Source organism: Meles meles, chromosome 8, assembly GCF_922984935.1.
Source record: "Meles meles chromosome 8, mMelMel3.1 paternal haplotype, whole genome shotgun sequence".
NCBI classification, from domain to species: Eukaryota; Metazoa; Chordata; class Mammalia; order Carnivora; family Mustelidae; genus Meles; species Meles meles.
In genome coordinates, this window is record NC_060073.1 from 101,257,827 (window position 1) to 101,273,967 (window position 16,141).

The window sequence follows — 16,141 nt, forward strand, 5'->3', positions numbered from 1 at the left end:
GAGGGGTCCTGTCCCTAAGGAGCTGGGTACTGAGCAGGTTGCAAGGTCAGGACCATTTATCAATGAGAAAACCCAAGATCAAGTTTACATCACCAGCATGTGGCATAGCTGGGATGCAGACTCAGGTAGCCAGGCTCCAGGTTTTTTATTTTGTTTTTAAGATTTTATTTATTTATTTGAGAGTGCACATGAGCAATCATGAATGGGGGAGAGGGAGAAGCAGACTCCCCACAGAGCAGGGAGCCCAAAGCAAGGTTTGATCTCAGCACCTAGGGATCATAACCTGAGCCAAAGGCAGGTGCTTAACCGATTGAGCCACCTGGATACCCCAGGATCCAGATCTCAACATGAGTTTCCTCCCAGCGCTAGGCTCCATCTACGTGTTTAGGCAGGAAAAGAGTCCTGGCAGGAACCCCGGAGGTCATTGCAGAGTCAGTCCTGGAAATTGCTTACCGACTGACTAGAAACCACCATGGGAAGGGCCTCTCCTGTGGGTCCTACAGACTTGGGAGGCACAGGAGAAGAATCAGGAAGAGAAACCCCAGTTCAGTGAAGAGGCCCTAGGGAGAACCTGCAGTCACCCTTCTGCAGGTCACATGTCCAGGATCAGACAGAGCCATCCAGAGTGCTGCAGTAAATACCAGAAGCTATCTCATACCCACACTGGTAATTCTGGGAAATCATGGGAGAGCGAAAGACCAAAGTCCTGAACTCCACTGTAGTTTCCAGAAAGGCAGAGACTGGGGAATCTCTATAACTGAGCAATAGGAGAGACAATTAAATACATAACTGAATGCTACCAAAGCAGAGTCCTCCTGGAGTCCCTAAGAACCAGTTGTGCCAACATGAACTTACCATTCGGATAGGCTTACTACGGACATCAAAGACACTTAAATCCTTGGTACATCATTCATTCAACAAACTCTGAGAGTCTGACACCTGGGATAACATGAGCTAACAAGATTATTAAATATCTTCCCTCTCAGGGGGGCCTGGGGGGCTCAGTCAGTGAAGCATCTGCCTTCGGCTCAGGTCATGATTCCAGGGTTCTGGGATCGAGCCCCTCATCGGGCTCTCTGCTCAGTGGGGAGCCTGCTTCTCCCTCTCCCTCCGTCCTTCCCCTACGCTCCACTCATGCTCTCTCTCGTGTGTGTGTGTGTGTGTGTGTGTGCGCGCGCGCGCGCGCGCGCGCTCTCTCGTAAATTAATAAACATCTTCTCTTTCACAGTCTGCTGGGAAGAATCTGAAAATTAACATGTAAACAATTTCAGGTAAGGGCAAGTGTTAAGAAGAAAATAAAGCACAGCTGTGAACTTGCCAGAAGGATGGGGGAAAGCTCGGCTCAGACACCTTGAGAGGAGCCGAGCCGAGCTGATAGGAGGGGCCAGCCTGTGGGGATCCAGGGGAAGTTGTTTGAGGAAGAGAAAATGCAAGTGCACAGTTGAAGAGCTTGAGGGGTTTGGCCAGTTTCAGAAACCGAAAGGAGGCTGCAGTGTCTGACTTAACAGCAGGGAGGGAAGGGAGAGTCGGAGGACGGAGCTGGGGAAGCGGGCAGCTTTGCAGAGCCTCGTAGTCTGGGGGCAGGAGTTCGGATTTCAGATTTTGTCTCCAGTGAAATGGGAAGCGGTTGAAGAATTTGAGCAGCAGAACGTCAGGATTCCAGTTACTTCTTAGGAAGTTGGCCCCGGCCTCTGTGTGGAGAGCAGTTAGGGAGTGGAGGAGTTGACAAGGGAAAACCAGTTAGAGACCCAGCACTCATGTGTTCAGGGGAGCAAACATAGTGGCTTCCCAGGAGAGAAGGTTCCATGCATCAGATTCACGATCCACTTTGAAGAAACCGGTGATACCTTCAGTTTTCAAGCAAATATAATTTATTTTTAATTTTTATATTTATTAAAACAAAACAAAACACTGGAGCTCCCTGGGACCAAATTCCAAAGGAGCCCTGCTAGACCGTTGGCCTTGGCCTTCTCCTATTTGTTGATACCATATGCCTCTCTTTAGGGTATGACTTAAGACAATCCCTTCTGATTTAGTATCTCCATAATAGCTGTCCCTCTAACATCTCATTTGGCTCCTGTTTTTATGAGCTGCCTTCTCAGGCATCTCTGATGGGATGCAACACACATCCTTCGTAGCCAGTCTCTAACCACCTCTGGCCAGGGTGATGGGGGCTCAGGAGGCCGAATGTATAAGGACTGTGGGTAAGGGAACTCTAGCACCAAGATTTAGGTCTCTGGCCTATCAGACCATGCTTATGGTCTAACTCAACATCTTCCGTTGGCCCACTCCTTTCTAGGCCATGTACCGTTTACATACGGTGTTTCTCTTTTTCCCTGCACTACCCACAAAAGCAGCAGAGATGCATGTGACTCGTTAACTGAGCACAGAAAATGTGCCAATCACTAGGCCCACACAGAGTGGAGCCAGTTGCTGCAATGAGTAGAAGGGCTTCCAGAAGATTCTAAGGGGATCGTTTTTCTTTGAATGTGCCTGTGAAAGAGAGAAAAGAGAGTTTCTACAGGGAGGAAGAAAAAACTTTGAAGTCCAAAGATTATTGAAATGGCCCGGCTTCTGCCAAGAGACTGGCTTCTAATTTTATTGGAGCTCCAGTCCCTGAGTCCATGCTAGAAGCTGATTTCTCCTGCTGAGGTTCTAGCATATTTTACACCCTCCAAAGGGGGAGTTTACTCTGGAGACATAGAGTCCTGTAGGATGATAATCCCAGCAGACAAATGGGAGAAGGCAGCAATAATAAATATCACTGCTAAAAGAACAGAAAGGAAGTAAAAACTTGGGGCATCTCAGAAGCACCAGCTGCTTAATAATAAAGGAAATGATAACATGATTCCTTGCCTGAGCTGCAAAAATATCTTTTAGTTACAGGTGTCAAAGCCCGAGTGTCTGGCCCCTGCTTTATTACTGCCATTTAGTATGCTGTTGGAGTCTGCGCCCAGCGCAAGCATTTTTCCCTGACACCAGAAACACAAAGCTTGCTCTCTCTGAATTCCCAAAGTCCCCCAGTCCTGAGACCCATTTCCTCCTCCATTCTCTCCTAACCCAAGATTGTCTGGTCTTTTTGCTATAGAGAGAAACGGAACGTTCTTTCCAGGATGGCTTAAATAATTGCATCTGTGTTCATTGAATTATTAAGCCCTCTCCTGTCTGAGGGCTGGGGTGGGGAATACAATTATAAAAAATGATGATGTTAAGAATACAGTTTTCTTTTTAATTCAATTCTCTTTTCCATTCATAAGCCTCGAGAGTGACAAGATGTCAGACAGCTCCCTGAAGGAATTTGCGATCCAGTAAGAAGGGCAAGATGAACACGGGACTATAGGGCAAGTGTGAAATAAATGGAATGAAAACAAGGGATCCATGGGCGGTGAACAAACCCATCCAGCTTGGAGAGAAGAGAAAGGTCAGGGGAGTCTTCCTGAAGTTGATGGCATTTAAGGTGAGTCTTAGGAGATCATTTGAGTCAGGGAGCAGTAGCAGAAGGCTGGGTGAATGAACGGTCCCCAGATGGGACTGGAGAAATTGTCTTAGCTATAGAGCATGAGCCATTTAAGGACACCTGGGCAGTCCCACCTGGTGTCTACAGATCAAAAAAACTTAGCTGTAATTCAGAAAAAAGTATTTACACCAGGAAAGTATTCTTTTTCCTTGACACAGAAGTGTGAAGTTCTAGGCCACCGGTAAGAACGTTAGGGAAAAGTAAGCTGCATTATGATTCTAAGAGATCTGTTCGTTTCCAGAAAATAATCAGGGTTATAAGAATTAGAATCACATGTTGGGGGAGAGAGTTGAGAAGAGCTGAGCATGGGAAGAGTCCCTGTCTGGTTGGCAGGGTTGGGGCCCGACATTCTAACCCTGAAGCGATCCTGGGAACAATGCAAGCTAATAGACCAGCTTCCGAACTGGGGCTGGTTCCAAAGCTAGAGCCACATTCTGGGGCCTGAAACAAAGTGGGGAATCCGAAAAGCTATTACTCAGAGAAGCCAGCATCCGAACCCAGCCTGCTCACATCAAATACTCATTTCTGTGTAGTAAAATGTCTCGGTGCCAAGCCTCACCAGATGGTAAGAGTGAGCTTCTGACTTTTTTTCTGCCCTGATCAGGCACTAGGCCTTTTGTATCTGCAGGCAATACCCTGTATCAGGGATGAGAAAAGCAGGGAGAAAGGAGACAAGGCAGACTTCATCTTTTTCTGACAGTATCTGACCGTGTGCTCCCAGGGTCACCTGCTAGAAAGCAGCAAAGCCTGGTAGGATATGTTGAGACATTACCAGTCTCACCAGAGGAAAGACAGAAGCAAAAAGAAAGAGGGCATGAACGAGAAAGAGAGCGGTCAATCCAGATCGATCGGAGGGTGGATAGTGGTATGGCCTGGATGCTGAGTTTTGGGCCAGCCTTTAGGGGGAGGGAAGGAAGTCTGGGGCTTCACCATGAATTGCAGCCCTCAAGGGAGAGCAAGGAGAGTACAAGAGGTGGGGCAAGGTCACTGACATAGTCCCAGATCAGATGCCCCCTCGAGTTACTGTCAAAAGCTAAAGCAAATCTCTGCAAGGAAATGTCTCCATCCCCAATTTAAGCTCCCCGATGTTCCACCAATTATGACAATGAGCTCACAAACATTACTAAACATAAAATGCAAGCCACTGAACGTTGGCAGATACAACGTACAATGAATTTAGAATCCTTTGGATTAAGATATGAGATCTGTCAGATCTAGAATATAGAGCAGTTATGCAAATACGAGGATTATCTACGTACGCAATGTCTTCTGTGAATAAAGACCGTTTTAGTTCTTCCTTTTTTATCTAGATGCTTCTTTTTTTTTTTTTTTCTTGTGCTTCCAGAAACATTTGGTCACTCTTAGTATAACTCCTAATTGTACCAATGCATCCAAATTCTAGAGAGGTAATATTTCAAGTTTCTCTTTTTTTTAAGACCTTATTTATTTATCTGACAAAGACAGACAGCACAAGCAGGGGAGGGGCAGGCAGAGGGAGAGGGAGAAGCAGGCTCCCCGTGGATGTGGGGTTTGATTCTAGGACTCCAGGACCATGACCTAAGCTCAAGGCAGATGGCCAACCAACCGAGCCAACCAGGCACCCCTCAAGTCTTTTGTTTTTTTAAGCACCTGGAAAGCCCAAACTGAGAGTCTAACAAAACTGACAGAACCTACCAGAGCTAGCACTTTTAGGCTGGTATATCAATTATCTACTGTTTTAATAATAGTCTGTGGGGAAAAATAATCTCAAAATCTCAGTAGCATATGACAACAAACACGTCGCTCATGAGTCTGTGCGGTTTACCTAATCTAGGCTGGGTTCATTCACGTGTCAACAGCAGGCTGGCGTGGTCACCGTTCTTATCTTGGCTGGGCCCCCTCTTCTGCACGGTGTTGGCTGGCTGATGGATGATCTAGGGCTCCGTTGACGTGACTGGGGTGAATAAACTGTTCTACATCTCTCTTTACCCTCTACCAGGCTAGCCAGGTAGAGGGTAAAGAGGTCATAATCTTCTCATGGTAATGACAGAAGGCAAGAGTAATAAATGGAAATGCCATAAGCACCTTTCAAGTCTTTGAAAAGTTTGCTTATATCCATTGGTCAAAGCCATGTCAGACCCAGAGTCAGAGGGGGAGGACTCTATGGAGTCCCATGAGGAAGGACATAGATACAGGGAGGCCTGAAGAATTGGAACGATTAATACAGTCATTAATGGTTAGAGCCAAGGGGTTAGTACACGATAGCAAGTCAATACCCTGTGTCTTGGCCCTGAAGCAGTTAACATTTGTATTTTACCTCCTCTGGTAGAGTGACCAGTAAACCCTACTGGTAATCCATTCCCAAATTGCTGTGCAAGATCTGAGAAGTTCTTAAGAGTAGAGCATGAGGGGTAGGCATTGTCTGGACAGTTAGATCTAATTTTTGAGAAATCTTCAAAGGCAGAGGAGACCAGGCAGTCCTGAGGGAGTCATTAAGTAAATCAACTCCAGTGTTCAGAATATCATACAGATTAATTGGAGTCTTCCTGGTTGCAGATGACAGAAATCCAAGTGAAACTGGTTTAAACAGAAAAGAAACTTTATAGCTTCCATAACAGGAAACTCTGGGAATATGTCAGATTTCAGACACAGCAGGAGCCAAATCCTCAAATAATGATATTGTGACTCAGTCTCTATCTCTGGGCTTCGATAATTTCTGTCTTCAGTCTCAGGCAAGGTCTCTCCGTGTGATGGCTGCTGGCAGCTTGAAGCTTACGCCCCCCCCCCCCCCCCCGTAACAACAACATGTGAAAAGGGCTCCATTTCCCTTCTAATTCCAATAAAGCTCCACAATTGACCTCATTATTCTGACTCGTATTACCTCCCAAACCCTGAATCTATTACCTAATGCCAGGGAATGGAAAATGGGTGTTGCCCAAGAACACTCCGTCACGCAGGAACAGTTCTCAACGCTGTCACTGCACAGCCCATAAACCTAAACATCCATTCCTGTGACTAACTCCCGTCAGGCACAAGGATATTTTCTCACATATCTTAACCTGTGTCCTTAAAAGAAAAACCTCATTAAGAATGCTCAGTTTGGGGGGCGCTTGTGTGGCTTAGTCAGTTGGGCGTCTGACTTCAGCCCAAGTCATGATCTCAGGGTCCTGGGATTGAACGCTGCATGGTGGCGGGGGCGGGGGGGGGGGTGTCTCTGCTCAGTGGGGAACATACTTCTCCCTCTCCCTCTGCCTGCACTTCTCCCTGCCATACTTGTGCACGCGCTCTCTCTCACCCGCTCACTCTGTCAAATGAGTAAATAAAATCTTTAAAAAATATAAAAATTTAAAAATTAAAAGAATGCTAAGTTTTGTAGGTTATACTGCCCTTAACACTGGAGATAATTAATACTGTGGAGTAAGCAGAGGATTTCGGTGGCAAAATTACCTAGGTAATTGGACAAGCACTTAGGTAATTCCATGTTTTATTATTTTATGAATCGTCATGTTCTTCCTCTTATATAGTATGAATTCTGAGATATTTTTCCCACTAGCACTAATTACCCACTTTCTTATTTCTTTGTCTTTCTTTTTATGGTTCCATAGATAACTCACAAACGAGCTTCACAACCACATGCCTGTGGCTGAACATTTCATAATACGAAGTGATTCATACTACTCTTAATATTTATATAGCCTTGGATAGAGATATAAATATAAATGCAGCGTGCATAAAGTATGATATTAAATCTTTACATAGACAGCGGCATGGTCATTGAACACTAGAGTTGTAGGTTTTTTCATTTCTTGTAAGAAATCCTAGTATGATGTATGTAAGATCACCCCCCCCAAGTTAAAATTTCAGCTTTGTTTAAACAATTTTTACTTAAAATTAGAATCTATGTTTGGTCTTTTAATTTTTTTTTAAAGATTTTATTTATTTGAGAGAGAGAGTGAAAGCGAACGTGAGGGGAGTGAGGGTAAGGGGATGGACAGAGGGAGAGGGAGAAGCAGACTCCCTGCTGAGCAAGGAGTCCCTGGGGGCTAGGGCTCCATCCCAGGACCCTGAGATCATGACCTGAGACAAAAGCAGACACTTAACCGACTGAACTACCCAGGGACCCCTGGTCTATTCATTTTAAGATAATTTTGTTATTGTTATTTTTTATTTTAATTTTATTTATTTTTATTTTGTTTATTGTGTTATGTTAGTCACCATACAGTACCTCATTAGTTTTTGAGGTAGTGTTCAATGATTTTGATTATTTTATAGCCTTTTTTTTTTTTTAAGATTTTTCTTGTGTATTTGACAGAGAGACAGCAAGAGAGGGAACACAGGCAGGGGGAGTGGGAGAGGGAGAAGCAGGTTTCCCATCGCGGCTCGATCCCAGGATTTTGACCTGAGCTAAAGGCAGACATTCAACAACTGAGCCACCCAGGTGCCCCAATTTTGATTATTTTAGAAGAAAAACTAACATTTGTGAAAAAAAAAAAGAAAATAATTTTATCTTCTTATATATTTTGTTTATAGTTTCTGGATAGACATTTAAGTTTTATACATTTTTACTCAAATCCTATTTTATTTTTGATTCCTTTAGAACAAGGGTTGACAAGCTACAGACTACTGCCTGGCTATGTTTGTATATAAAGTTTTATTGGCACACATCCATGCTCATTAATTTATGCGTTGTCTAGAGTTGCATTCACTTTACAATAGCAGAGTACAGTTATTAAGACAGACGACACGTAAGGCTAAAATATTTACTGTCTTGCACTTTAAGAAAAACTTTGCTGATCCCTGCTTTAGGTTATTGTCAATGGGACACAAATTATATGAAAACATTAATTATGTTAACATAATTAGTGATTGTGCTAGGATGAAAACAGGACAAATATATTTTGTGGAATAAACATGTAATAATTTAGGAAATATGTAATTTACTGTGCATCTGGACATTGCCAGTCCTTCAACATCACACCCAGACATGCGTAAATATAATTAAATTCGATTGCATTTGATATTTTTGCTGACTTTTAGTCTTTTATAAACCACAGTTTTGGGTGCACCAGAGTGGCTCAGTCGTTAAGCATGGGACTCTGGGTTTCAGCTCAGGTGGTGATTTCAGGGTCGTGAGATCGAGCCCTCCCCCTTACCCCCCATCAGGTTCCAGGAGCAGCATGGAATCTACTTAAGACTCTCTCTCCTTTGTCCTCTGCCCCTCCCCCCACCAAAGAATAAATAAAAATAAATATTTTTTTAAAAACCCACAATTTTACACAAAATTTAAAATTGGGGCATTCTAAAAAGTAAAACCATAGAGCATATTTTATGTCACAATTCGCTCAACTTACAGCTTCATAATACTTAGTTATATGGGATGGGCTGCCTCCATTTTAACTCTTGTTCCTGGGTCTGCAAAAGCTTGAAACAGGAGAGGGAGAAGATATGGGTTCCCTAAAGGAGAACCAAGATGTTCTAAATAGGAGGGGTGGGGGAGAAAAACCAGACAGATTACAAACAACAGATGTCAGTGAGAGCTGACAGTTTGCCAACAGGAGGAGTTCTATCAAATGTTGCTGTTCTCTGAGTCCAGAGCAGGGATTCATGGGGGCAGGGAGGGAAATATTAGAATAATACTAGAAACAGTAGTTTCTATTTACTAAATAGTATATATTTATATCAGATTCGATAAAATGTTGGAAAATACTAGAATAAGCAAGTTATCTCATGATGATTCTGATCAGTCAAGTGTTTGATCTAAAGCTCGATGGCCATATCAAGGATCCTGCGGAAGGGTTCCTGCATTAAAAAGAAGACTAGACTAGGTCAGTTTAGTTAACAAACATTTGTTGGCAGCTGTTGTGTCCCAGGCTCTGCCCTAGGCCCCAAGGTTTGTAGGATTCCAATAACCAGCCAAAAAGGCTGGGGACAGACGAGTTCCCATTGCCGCAAATGCACACGGTGCAGAAATATCTTAGCAGGCAGTCTAGCTCTGCTATTAAGAAAGCTCTGGGTCTATTTTTACATCAGAGACACACACACTCAGAAACCATCACTGCAGGAGGCAATCTGGGAAGTTACCCAAGGACAGTCTATGGCCTTGACAGTTCAACTTCAGAAGGAAGAATTAAGCAATCTTTGCAACATAGATCCCCCGATTTAATTTTATTTCATCTAATCAGTCCACCAAAGGCAAAAGGTGAATTTCTAACAAATTAAATTAAAATGCAGTCTCAGCCGCTCTAAAAAGCAGAGTTCAAAACCAATTTTTCTCTGATTTCCTCTTTGAACCTGGAAGTTGAGAGGTCTGTGGAGGGAAAAGGATGCATCCTCCTTGATCAAAGTTATCAAATCAATTTATTCTGTTTCTAAAGGAATTAGAAGAGACAACGGCGTTTTATCTCACTGGATAGGGAGAGAATGGGGCTTCGTTTTCATTTCTCAAGAAATCTCTGGAGCCAGACCGAGGTAAATGACAATGGCCAGCATAGTCTGTAGGATTAGAATGCCCTGTTTCTCTCCTTCCCTGCCATTGCTTCCTTTCCATGAAATTGCACCTTGACTTCTATCTGTCTAAAGCTGGGGAACACTACTGACATATATGTAGTTCCTCTAAGCCAATCATACTCAGCTACCGGCTAACTAAAGATTTCATTCATTCATTCATTCATTTTTAGAAAGAGAGCGAGTGTGCCCAAGGGGGTGGGGGTGGGCAGAGGGAGAGGAAGAGGGAGAATTTTCAGCCAACTCCATGCCCAACGCAGAGCCCAATCTCACGACCTGAGATGGTGACCTGAGGCGAAATCCAGAGTCAGAGGCTTAACCGATTGAGCCTCCAAGGTGTCCCAACTAACTACATATTTTTAAAACCAGAAGGAGACTTAGAGATCATCTTGAAACTTCTTCAGTGCCCAGAAAAGTTACATAAACGGGCCCTGAACAGGAAAAAAGTGTACAAACCCGATCTCTCACTCAAGAGTGTTTCATTTAAACACTCTTTCCAGGGGTGCCTGGGTGGCTCAGTGGGTTGAAGCCTCTGCCTTCAGCTTGGGTCATGATCTCAGGATCCTGGAATCGAACCCCGCGTCAGGCTCTCTGCTCAGCAGGGCCTCCTTCCTCCTCTCTCTCTGCCTGCCTCTCTGCCTGCTTGTGATCTCTGTCAAATAAATAAATTTTAAAAATCCTAAAAAAAAAAAAATGTTAAACACTCTTTCCAGCTGTGCCATTCAATGTGGTACTCTGATAGTATGAGGGGTTGGAGAAGTATTCTTGGTAATCCCCAGTACATAAAGTCCACTTTGGACTCCACTGTCTCTCAAACACTGGCTTGGTCCCCAAACCATCCACAGAATTCTTTTGGGAAATGTTGGCTTTGTGTTCTGACTCTGACACTTTTCGGTTGTCGATCAAGGGCTGACCCCTCACCCTTTCAGACCTCAATTTAAATCATTTCTAACATAGAAAGAACTACAAAAGTGCCTTGTAGCGTTGGTTAAGGATTTTATTGTTTAAGATAGACTACATAAAGTGCTTCACGAACTGGGAGGAAATATACAAAGGTCACGGGTAATTACCACTGGGGCTGCTGTAAGGCACGTGTTTCTCCAAGATATGCTCTGGGTGGGTTTTCCACATAGTAATCTGTGCTCTTTCTTCTCATTCCTTCAACATATAAGGCACCATTCTTCGTCATGGAGCTTCAAAAATGACTGAGATGAATGAGATTCCAGCCATCCAGAACTCCATGGACTAGTAATAGGTACATAAATCATCAAGGTAATACGGGAGCACAGAGGGTGAACTTGTGCCGAGATCCTTGGGAAGTCTGCATAGTGCGCGTGCCATTTGGGTGGTTTTGAGTCAAAAGTAGAAGTTCTCCAGACAGGAGAAGGAAGAGAAAAGAGTGGAAATGGGGGGCATCCCGGCAGGTTGCAATGGATTTGCATGTTCACACAAAGGCGAGTAGCCTAGAAATGCTGCTATGTAAGCTTGAACAACATTAACAACTAGAGCTATTTTTTTTTAAAAGATTTTATTTATTTGACAGACAGAGATCACAAGTAGGCAGAGAGGCAGGCAGAGAGAGTGAGAGGGAAGCAGGCTCCCTGCCGAGCAGAGAGCCCGATGCGGGACTCGATCCCAGGACCCTGAGATCATGACCTGAGCCGAAGGCAGCAGTTTAAACCACTGAGCCACCCAGGTGCCCCTAGAGCTATTTTTTTGAATGACCCCTAAATGCTACATTTTTTAACCCGCACTGATAACCGGCACGGTGGCCTTTCGAGGACAAAGCGTTGCCTGAAGATGACAGGTGAGAAAATAAAGGCTCAGAGAGGTTAAGTAACTTGACTAAGATCACAGAGCTGGTAAATGGGGAAGTCAGGTTGTGAACTTAGGTCCTGGTGCTTTTATTTCATATCTCACACTGCTTTTCCTGAACTGGGGGTTTTAAAGAAATGACTGGAAATGTAGGTGAGGGACAGAGTTTGCAGAACATGGAGTACCAAAGCCAGGGAGCGTGGATTTTATTCTATAAGTTGTGGGAATTTCTGAAAGATTGTTAAGGAGGTGTTTAAAGAAAAAAAAAAAAAGTCAGTCTGGGGCACCTGGATGACTAAATTGGTTAAGCATCTGACTCTTGATTTCGGCTTAGGCCATGATCCCAGGGTTGTGAGATTGAGTCCCCCATTGGGCTTGGAGTCTGCTTAAGATTCTCTCTTTTTCTCCCTCTCCCTTTGCCCTTCTTCCATCCCACGCTTACACGCCTTCTGTCTCTCTCCTGAAAAAAAAAAAAATCACTTTGATGGCAGTATATAGGATGGATGGGACAAGAAAGAGAATAGAAACAGGAAAATCAGTTTAAAAAAAAAAAAGTATTACAAAGATCCAGACAAGAGAAAGACCAGCTGAAACTAGGTGTTCATCTGTTCACTCATGCCTATGTTGGCACAGATCACTGTTTTATTAAATAAGGACTCTTACTGTCTCATGTAACAGAAAGTCCAGAGGTCCGGCAGGCCCCAGGTTCATCTGAAGCCCTGGCCTCTTTCCTTTTCTCTACTGCAGTAATAGTTATCCTACCATGGGTTCCCCTCATACACCTAAAATGACTACCAGCGGCAGTTTGAGGTCTGCATGCTTCTTGCTCACATCCTACCAGAGAGAGGCATCTCTCCTCACCGACCTCCAGTCGGACTGGCGTCAACTCGGATAGCAGCAGTAACTAACCACTGCTGGGGGAACCATGCGTTGACTTAAGAGGAATCACGATTCTCCTCTGAATCTGGGCAGGATATGTTCCCTTGTGCCTGGTGAGACAGGGGTAGCTACTGGAACCAAACTATAGCTTTTTTAGCAAAGGGGAAGGAGGAGCTGATACCAAATGGGCAACAAGTAGCGGCCATTGCTGCCATCCAGCTTTGAGCATGGATACTTGAAGCCAGTGGCTTTCCATACACGTCCGTCCCCAAACCAGTCTGCCCGAGGACGTGCCTACAGTTAAGAAAGGCCTTAGACTAGTCCCTCTCCAACTCCCTTTTCTCAAAGGCTCTTCTACTTTACAAGAAAGCCATACTCCCACCTATTTCAAATATTCCCATAGTGCTTTGCCTCAGGAAAAATATTCTGGGGTGTCAAAAAAAGTCGAGTTTTTTTTTTTTTTTTAAGATCTCATTTATTTACTTGACACAGAGGGAGAGATCACAAGCAGGCAGAGCAGCAGGCAGAGAGAGGGGGGAAACAGGCTCCCCACTGAGCAGAGAGCCCGATGTGGGGCTTGATCCCGGGACCCTGAGATGACGACCCGAGCTGAAGGCAGAGGCTTAACCCACTGAGCCACCCAGGCGCCCCCCAAAAGAGGAGTTTTTAAAATATTGCAGAGGATTATAAGGATGAGGTAACAAGCACTGCCACATGTCAGGTGGCTTCCAGTTTTTTGAAATTCAAAGGAGACCCACTAGGATTATCACCTGTTAGATCACTAAATATACTTTTTAAAGGGTAGGTTGCGGTGCTATTTTTGATCTATAAATTAGAAACAGATAGGAGTGGAATTGGTGCCGAGCCCCATTTTATTCTAATAATATGATATATTGAACTATAGATACATGAACTGATTGAGGAAAACAATAAAAGTCCCATCTGTCTCAAGTGATGCATTTCCAATAAAATAATGTACTTGTTATGTTTAATTTAAAAGGTCAATATACTTACATTTTTGTTGATTATGTGGTAATAAACATTCTCATAATAACTCTTTTTCAACACTTAAATACTTATAGCATCAGAATAAACATTTTTTCAATTTGAATTTATATTTTTGACTTAGAGAAGTGTGAAGGGTGAACAGTAGAAGTTTTCCAAGCACTAACTGGAGAAAGTTAAATGGGCATTATAAGGTCAAGGAGAAAATATATACCATTTTTTTTAAAGACTGTTTATTTATTTGACAGACAGAGATCACAAGTATGCAGAGAGGCAGGCAGAGAGAGCCGGGGAGCAGGCTCCCCACTGAGCAGGAAGCCCGATGTGGGCCTCGATCCCAGGACCCTGGGATCATGACCTGAGCCGAAGGCAGAGGTTTTAACCCACTGAGCCACCCAGGCGCCCCAAAAAATATGTAACATTTTTAACCATTAAAAAAGTGTTGGGGGGGCTACTTGGAGAAATTTTCAGTAAGATAAATAAGTCCTAGTACAAAACGACTACAGCTAACACACCTGTAGGATATATAGGAAAGGTTTTGAGAGTAAATCCTTTACACAGAAAATCTTTCATTTAAGTCCCTAAGTTTGCGGTAGAGCTGGTGGGAGGCAGGACCCCCTGAGGAGGTGGGCTCACCCTTTATTGGTAAATTCAAAACATAAGAGCAGGAATTAAAATGGGAAAGGAAAGGCAGGGTCACTCAAAATTCCAATTACCTAAACCACCCAGGATGAAGTAAAAAGAGAGAGTTAATTCTGAGTTCTCATTACAAGAGAAACATTTTTCTCTTTCCCTTTGTTTTTTATTGTGTATCTGTGAGAAGCTGGTTAGCTGCACCTGCTGTGGGAGCCATTTTGCAATATACAATATAGGTAAAGCAGACCATCATGCTGTATGCCTTAAATCTTTACAGTGAAGCGTGTCAATTATTTCTCAGTAAAACCAGAAAAAGTTCATTCATATATTTTCGAATGAATGATTATGAGTATCAAATTGGTAATTGAGTTTCCACTGGGTACGTTTTTTAAATGCTCGAATAGCTTTATTTTTAAATGTTGATCCTTACACTATATTAAAAACTGTACCTCTTGAAATATATAAACTTATAAAAAAATTTTAGATGTCAACTTAAAATGTGAAGGAGGGCATGTAGTATTTCTAAATTATTTTAGAGATACAAATCCAAAATGCTAATCCCCACTTGTTTAAAGGAGACAACCGAATTGGGTTTAAGAGCAGTAGGCTTGTCTCAGTGCTGGGCAGGTCACTCATACAGTTCCATGTTCGTTGTGCTGGTTTTGATGTTCCTGTAAACATCTAAGACATGATGACTTTTAGGCCATTGGAATTCAGCAGAGGAATCTGGACTACAAATATATTGCTTGGTGATCATACAGGTACAGAGCCTGGTCAAATCAAAGGCATAGTTGCCAATATCAAGGGAAAGTATTACAATGGAGAAAAACACCAGAATCATATTTTGGGAAATAGCACTGGCAAAGGAAACAGAGGAGAGATCAGAGAGGTAGGAAGTGAGTAAGAGAGAAAGACTTTTAGAAGGAAGTAATGGACAATAGTCCTAAAAGAGGTCAAATAAGATAAAAGCCCTGAAGTATCCATTGGACTTGGAATTAGGAAGCCAACAGCGACCTCAGTGATGTCAGTGGCCATGGGTGGTAAACAGAGGACTCGTGAAACTGGCTGGGGGCCGGGTATCAAGCAAGACCAGGATGAATCTGAGACTCTGAATATGAATGAAAGAATTAAATTCAGAAAAGGGAGCCAAGTGATTTTTTCTCCTGGCTGGGAGGTAATGACAACAGTGTGGCTTTCTGACAGTTGAACTTACTAAAACATGTTTAATTCGGATTTAGCAATTTGGGGGTTGAGAAGATCCAAGTTTAAGTGAGAAATGGAGATCTAAAATAAAAAGAACTTAGTGCCCCATCTGTGAGCACAATTTGTTGTCTTTTGACTCCTGTATGTAATGAGATGTGCATTAGGATATGAAGACACCAGAGGTAAATTAGATGCTCTTTACTTCCCGGAATCATCTACACATACAGGATGGCTCAAGATGTACGTAATGACTGGGGTCTGAAATGGATAAGAGATCACCGGAGCACCTGGGAGTTCTGGCTTCTTGATGCACTAGAGAAGGGGAGTGGTCAGAGAAATAGAAAGAAATCAGAAAAGCAAAGCAGCTCAAAAGCCAGAGAAACATGAGCCATCAAGGTGTGGAATAGAACGCCACAGAGAGCAGTAGAATTGAGAACAAAGGAAATCTCACGGGATGTCATAATTAGAGAGTAACTGACAACCTTTGAGAATGAAATTGCCGTCCAGCTACAGAGGGTGCAGAAACAAGCAGATGGAGAAAAAGTGGGAGATGTTGGTGTACTCACTCAGAGAAAATTCCTGGTGACTTTTCCATCCCAAAAA